We start from the raw sequence: 8,191 nt of genomic DNA, 5'->3' as shown, positions 1-8,191 counted from the left end.
TTTCCTGTATTTTCTATATGTCTATGGTACATTTCAGGCCACTTCAGTTGAATCTACCACTATGACACCTATACACATCAGGATGATTCAGTCCCTGTACCTTAGAGGGTAATGTGCCTCTAGTACTACGTTCTGATCCTGGGGTAGACACCTTCCCCCTAACCTGGGCATAATCAACACCAAGGAGGTGTTCACCATGTTCTATGGGCATCTCTACAACGGGTACAGGTGCCGCCCATTTTAATGAGCTCTGCGGGACTGCACCACTCATGAATGTCAAGAGCTCTATGGGGTTATGCCATAGAATACCCTCCAGGGTCTCCCGCTGTTCTGACACAGACAAGTCCCGTCCTTCCTCGGGAATTTGAGCGGTACAGCGTTTAAGTTGGTCTCTAGACACGATACTGTCTGTTCCTCCAGACACTCTGCGGATTTCATAGGTATATCGTTCACCTTCTGGAACACTAGTCACAATGTAAGGGATAGTTTCCCATATGGTATCCAATTTGCTATAACGATGGTTTCGCTTTCTCCAGGCCACATCTCCTACTTTTAGAGGCTTTGACCGGATATGTGCATTATAGTCCCTCTCTTGACGCTGGTGGACGATCTCCTCTCTCTTTTCTACTATGGTTCGAGCTGCGCTAATCGTCCATTGATGCTCATGGACCCAGTCAGTTTGGAGCTTCTCAGGATGAGTCGCTATGGGATTCAGCTTTAAGTCTCGGGGTAGTTTGCCCTGTCGACCAAACATGTGGTAATAAGGCGTAAATTCCATGGATCAGTGTTCTGTATTATTATACAGGTAGTGGAGCTCGGATAGATGAGTCGGCCACTTGGCCCGATCTTCCATTGACAAACGTCTTATCATACCAATATGGGTTTGATTAACCTGCTCACACAATCCGTTCCCCTGTGGATGGTAAGCTGTGGTTGTAGTTTTTTTGTCAGCCATAATAATAGCACAGTTCATAGAACAGTTGTGACTCAAAGGCAGGGCCCTGATCAGAAAGACTACAGTCTGGATAGCTATAGGGTCTAGCGAAATGTTTTAAGAAAAGCTTGGCGGTGGTCTTTGCAGTGAGGTCTTTAGCTGGTGCCACCACAAGGAACTTACTGCAGTGATCAGTCATCGTAAGAGCGTATTGATATCCACTGGTACTGGATTCAAGTTTTACATGGTCCAGTGCAACAATCTGCAAGGGATATTGGCTCTTGATGGGATGTTAAGTGTCCTTCTGATTAACCTCAGGATGCCTCTTGAGGTTGCACAGTACACAATCTCGGCACCATCTCTCGATGTCCTCCCCCATGCCTATCCAGAAATACTTTCTTCTTAATACAGCTTCCGTCTTTTGGGTGCCAAAGTGCCCTTATCTGTCATGATTAGCTACAAGCAGGCGGACGGCTCAATCCCTTGGAATGACAACTTTAGATACAGCCTGATGAGTGCTGGGGTCGATACTAACACTGTCGAAGTCAAAAATATTACATACCGCATACACACATACAAACCCCACACAGAGTGGTCTCTGTACGTGTACGTGTTCTGCCGTGCATGCGCATACCGGCACGCTGCGTACATTGGCTCATGAAGCCCTGTGTACTAGCACGTGGTATGAGTAAATACGGTGGCATACGCATTCGCATAGAAAAGCCACAAAGCCATATTCAATATTTTATCTATATAGTGCATAATTTACACATAGTCTATACACACTTCACCAGCAAGTTACTGTGTGCATTACGGTAGAAGATGCATGTGTTAATAAAAATCATATTGTCACCAAATAGTAAATCTCTCTTACACACAACTTCAAAGGTGATACTTCCAGGAATACAATACAAACAGTGTTTTTTAAAACATATCAGACTGTCTTGTTTAAGCAGGCATTGTGACCATGGAAAATGGACCTTGGACAGAGGGAATGTGTAAATACCATTGTTTGCCCCAATTGTTTTAGAATAGTATATTGAGTCAATAGATACTGGACTGTCATTGTTACACCAGAGGTCAGAACAAACAAGAACACAATATAACCTACACAAACACAAGCCAGACCCTTGTTTGCTTAATACCTTTCAAAACCACAAACAAGCTGACATTACAGACCAGAAATTGATGTATGATATATCAAATGTATAACATTTATATTCTCGTACACATAGTTTAAACACATCTAACCCATGGTTTATATATATTTCATAACTAATTATGAATAGCAGGATACCTTATATATATATATATATATATATATATACACACATATCACGAGCATGGGAATTAATAAATATATCATGTGTAGGATCATATTGTTCAGCGTCACATAATCAGTAATCCGGTGGGTGTGAGGATATTGTCTCATATTGCGGCAATAAGTTATTAGCAATTCTGGATTCATGTATGATAATGTGGTGGGTTTAACTGGTCTTGGGGTGGGAACTCAGATGTAAACAACAGTAATCACATCTCAGGACTTAGTCATCACCCACTGGTTGAGCTAACCAATGATCCCCAGTGCACTGGATATGTCCCACCCCCGGACCAATGGAAGAAGAGCTTACATTTCCCATTGTATTGTTTTTGGACCCATTGTTTAAAAGAGGCTTCCTGGCCAGGCTCAGTGCTAATTCTCTGAAGGTCATCTTGCAAAGAGAGACTGAGTCCTGGGTCCAGGAGCGCTCGCGAACAAACGTATGTATCTATTGGTTGTAGCTCTTCTCTGTGATATTGTTGTATTTCTGTGTATATCCCTTTTAGTAAATACTTGTTGCTGCGCTGGACAACAACATAACATATACAACTGGTGTCGCATTCCGTTCTTGTTTGAGTATAGAAGTGTATTCAGCCACAGCGTGTCGGCATGCATCCGCTACGTGCATTCACGTTATAGGGGTATTATCTGCATTCAGCAGCCGCAGCGGCCTGAACTATAGTATTGTAAAGTATAGCATTTTCCTGTAAGTTAAGCGAATTTAACAACACATACCAGAAGGCCTTGTTTCAGTTGGATTCGGTCACGGTTTCTCAAAAATTTTACTAACTCTGGGTCTGCTTTGGCTCGTTGGACTTTGTTCAACTGGCGCTGCTGTTGTAATAATATCATGGGTACCTTCAGTACTGTGCTTTGCTATTTAATTCTGGCCCAATCAATGGTGGATGCACCACAATGGAGATCCTCAGATTGCAGATTGGTTGAAGCAGATAAAGGGTCTGAAGTGATGGTTCTCCCTGTTCTGAAGTTTTTAAACATTGGGGTCTCCACATCTTCATTTTCCTCTGCAACATCTGTACTTGGTAGCCGGGACAGAGCGTCGGCATTATCGTTCAACTTCCACTTCTATAAAACACTGGGGGTCATTCCGAGTTGTTTGCTCGCTAGCTGCTTTTAGCAGCATTGCACACGCTAAGCCGCCTCCCTCTGGGAGTGTATCTTAGCTTAGCAGAATTGCGAACGAAAGATTAGCAAAATTGCGAATAGAAAATTCTTAGCAGTTTCTGAGTAGCTCGAGACTTACTCCTACACTGCGATCAGCTCAGCCCGTTTCGTTCCTGGTTTGACGTCACAAACACGCCCTGCGTTCGTTCAGCTACTCCCCCATTTCTCCAGACACTCCCGCGTTTTATCCTGGCACGCCTGCGTTTTTCCGCACACTCCCAGAAAACGGTCAGTTTCCGCCCAGAAACACACACTTCCTGTCAATCACACTCCGATCACTTCAACAATGAAAATTCTTTGTTCGGACATGAGTAAATCTACTAAGTTTTGTGCTAAAATACTTAGCGCATGCGCACTGCGTACCATGCGCATGCGCATTTTTGCCTTAATCGCTCCGTTGCGAAAATCGGCAACGAGCAAACAACTCGGAATGACCCCCACTGTGTAGCTGAAGTTAGCCAGATAGCCAGACAGGATACCCATCTCTGTTCCAGGGCTCCTAGTAAAGCAGTATCTAGGTGAGCCAAAGGGTAATTATCTGTCATGATAAACGGTGTTACGGCTAGATATATACACAAAAGATTGGCGCTCTACAATACACACACTATATGTGGTTGGATTCAGACGGCTGCTCACCAGTTGTGGGCGGGCTGCCCCAACAATGGATCAAAGTAAGTGTGAAAAAAGAAAGAGTGGGAGCGCAGAATGAATCCAATATATTATTTTATTTAAAATATTAATATGTCATCCACATAAAAATGCAATACATGAACTAGCCTAAGAATAAACAATTGATATTATATAAATGTAAACGAGACTGCCATATCTCCTGAACAAATATGAATAAAAAACCTTTAATAAACCCTAGTTAGGGCTGCATTAATGCTTCATGAAAATCAGCCGTGCGTCCACGAGCTGAAATGATTGTAAAAAGGAGACTGATAAAAAGTGCCTCTGTTATAAGTCACTGTCCTCCTTATACACAATAGAATCTCATTGGTAGAGAGTGTCCCAGTACTGGACTTGCGGACAACCGTGCTGTAGTATTATGTGGCAAATGGATAGTGATGGTCAAATTCACTTTGTGGTATATCACCTGATGTAGAAGCCTCTCCGTCAAAGGCACTGTACTGAGCCGGGTTTGCAGCGGCTCTGTGCAGTGAACGTACAGCTGGTCTCGTCACCGGTGAACCATCCAGATGAACACGGTTGTTTAATTCTGCTGAAGGATGCTGTACCAGTCTGGATATGCAACAGTGTAAAAAGACTGGAGCAGCAGATTCTCCGGCCGCTGGTGGAAGAATCCGTATTAATTGCGGCTACGGTCCACTCGATGCATGCGGCTCACAGGGTGTCAGGAGAATATAGCAGTCCAAATGAGGTCCTTCAAAGGAGCCTTTGAAGGACCTCATTTGGACTGCTATATTCTCCTGACACCCTGTGAGCCGCATGCATCGAGTGGACCGTAGCCGCAATTAATACGGATTCTTCCACCAGCGGCCGGAGAATCTGCTGCTCCAGTCTTTTTACACTATTGCATATCCAGACTGGTACAGCATCCTTCAGCAGAATTAAACAACCGTGTTCATCTGGATGGTTCACCGGTGACGAGACCAGCTGTACGTTCACTGCACAGAGCCGCTGCAAACCCGGCACAGTACAGCGCCTTTGACGGAGAGGCTTCTACATCAGGTGATATACCACAAAGTGAATTTGACCATCACTATCCATTTGCCACATAATACTACAGCACGGTTGTCCGCAAGTCCAGTACTGGGACACTCTCTACCAATGAGATTCTATTGTGTATAAGGAGGACAGTGACTTATAACAGAGGCACTTTTTATCAGTCTCCTTTTTACAATCATTTCAGCTCGTGGACGCACGGCTGATTTTCATGAAGCATTAATGCAGCCCTAACTAGGGTTTATTAAAGGTTTTTTATTCATATTTGTTCAGGAGATATGGCAGTCTCGTTTACATTTATATAATATCAATTGTTTATTCTTAGGCTAGTTCATGTATTGCATTTTTATGTGGATGACTTACGGCTAGATAATCTTTAAATTTTTCTGTGATGGCCCATATGAGAGCGAGCAGCTCCAGCCTAACGGTGCTGTAATTTTCACTATTTCGCTCAATCCTGCGAAGACCCCTGCTGGCGTATGCAATAACTCTCTCACACCCCTCCTGTCTCTGGGACAGCACAGCCCCCAGCCCACGGTGACTGGCATCAGTATACACCTGAAATGGTTTGTCCTAATCTGGATAGGCGAGTAAAGGAGCTCTGGTCACCAGGGTTTTCAGTAGGTCAAAGGCCTGCTGAGGTCCTTCTCCCCATTCAACAAAAGACGAGCCTCTTCTTTCAAGGCCAGATCTACCTCTTAGGAGTTCATGTAAGGGTGCGGCCACTTTAGCATAATGTTCCACAAAGCGTCGGTACTAACCAACGAATACCAGAAAGCTTCATACATCACTGACTGTTCTGGGTACTGGCTAATCTTCAACAATTTTGATTTTTTTCTGGATCAGGCATCACCCCTTCAGCACTTACAACATGACCAAGATACCATACTCTTGATTTAAGCAAGTGGCATTTTGACGGTTTGAGTTTTAGTCCGGATTTAGTCAGTAGTTTAAACACTTCTTCCAAATGTTGCAGATGTTCTTCATAACTTTTTGAGAAAATAATTACATCATCGAAGTACAGTAAGACTATTTCTAAATTGTGATGCCCTAGGCCAGTGATTTTCAACCTTATTCAATTCGCGGCACACCAAACATGATTTGAAAATTGCCAGGGCACACCATCAGTACCGCGCAAAAAAAACCCCTAAAAACAAACACACACACAGGGATATAAAACAAAGAGATATTGGCCCCTAAGGGGGAAAAACACAAATGCACTGGCCCTCACAGTAATTCCACACATTGCCCACATAGTAATGCCACCACACATTGTCCCATAGTAATGCTACCACACATTGCCCCCATAGGAATGCCACGACACATTGCCCCCATAGTAATGCTACCACACATTGCCCCCATAGTAATGCCACCACACATTGCCCCCATAGTAATGCCACCACACATTGCCCCCATAGTAATGCTACCAAACATTGCCCCCATAGTAATGCCAACACACATTGCCCCATAGTAATGCCACCACACATTGCCCCCATAGTAATGCTACCACACATTGCCCCATAGTAATGCCAACACACATTGCCCCATAGTAATGCCAACACACATTGCCCCATAGTAATGCTACCACACATTGCCCCATAGCAATGCCACCACACATTGCCCCCATAGTAATGCCAACACACATTGCCCCATAGTAATGCTACCACACATTGCCCCATAGCAATGCCACCACACATTGCCCCATAGTATTGCCACCACACATTGCCCCCATAGTAATGCCACCACACATTGCCCCATAGGAATGCCACCACACATTGCCCCCATAGGAATGCCACCACACATTGCCCCCATAGGAATGCCACCACACATTGCCCCCATAGTAATGCCACCACACATTGCCCCCATAGGAATGCCACACTAACCTGTGACTGTTAAATCTTTCACCGTCAGTGGTGGGAGCAGTGAGGAGTGCCGAGAATGAATGGAGGAAGCAGCACAGATCAGCAGTGGGCGGGCACTCCAGGCGGGAACGCGATGTGGTGTTTGCGTGACCGTGACCTGTGAGTCACGGCTCATCAGCATAGGTTGCAGGCTGGGCTGCAGAAGTGCCCAGCGCTGGCCGATCTTCTTAATCATCACTGCGGCAGTCAGGCAGCGGCATCTCTGGCGGCTGTGCGGCACACTTGAGAACCGCTGGCGGCACACTAGTGTGCTGCGGCACAGCGGTTGGGAATCACTGCCCTAGGCAGTGCTCCATAACCCGTTGGAATGTGGCAGGTGCATTGCAGAGCTCAAAGGGCATCCTCTCTCGAATTCAAATAATCACATTGGGGTGGTGAAGGCTGTTTTCTACCTGTCTTCAGAGGCCATTTGAATCTGCCAGTAGCCACTAGTAAGGTCTAGCGTTAAGAAATATGCTGCAGTCTTCAAGGCTGTTAAGAACCCCTCAATTCGAGGGAGCGGGTAGGCATATTTGTGAGTTACAGCATTTAGTTTGCGATAGTCTACGAAAAAAAACGAAGGCTGCCATCTTTCTTTTTTACAATCACAATTGTGACCTCCCATGGACTATGGCTCTCCTGAATTACACCAGCCTCCTTCATTTCTGTAATCATGTTTCTCACAGGCTGGTACATGGCTGGAGGTAAATGTCAATGTTGTTGCTTGATTGGAGGGCTCGTTCCCATGGGGATATGATGATACACTTTATCTGCCTTTCCAAAGTCAGAAGGGTATCGGTTGAAAGCCGTGGCGCTTCGTTGTACCACCTGGAGCCCCCTTTCTTTCTTGTCATCTGAGGTGTCAGCATCACCGATCTGTATCTCGACCCACCATGAAGTCTCACTGCTATTCTCTAGTGACTCCTCCACTGCTGCCCCCTTTTGAGCCGTAGTCATACCCTGACCCACGATGTCCTGAAAATCTACTTGGCTTATCCTTGCCACTGGATAGTGCTTGTAAAGTCATATAGGGTAGTTATGCGGATTCAACAGCTGCACAGGTACCCTTGCATGTTTCACTGTAGCCAATATTCTTGCCACAGCACAAGGCTGCTGTCCATCACAGTCGCAGGATTCTATCAAGGCCTCATAGTCTTGACCAAG

Source organism: Pseudophryne corroboree, chromosome 2 (assembly GCF_028390025.1).
Source record: "Pseudophryne corroboree isolate aPseCor3 chromosome 2, aPseCor3.hap2, whole genome shotgun sequence".
Classification (NCBI taxonomy): Eukaryota; Metazoa; Chordata; class Amphibia; order Anura; family Myobatrachidae; genus Pseudophryne; species Pseudophryne corroboree.
This window is presented reverse-complemented; position numbering follows the sequence as displayed.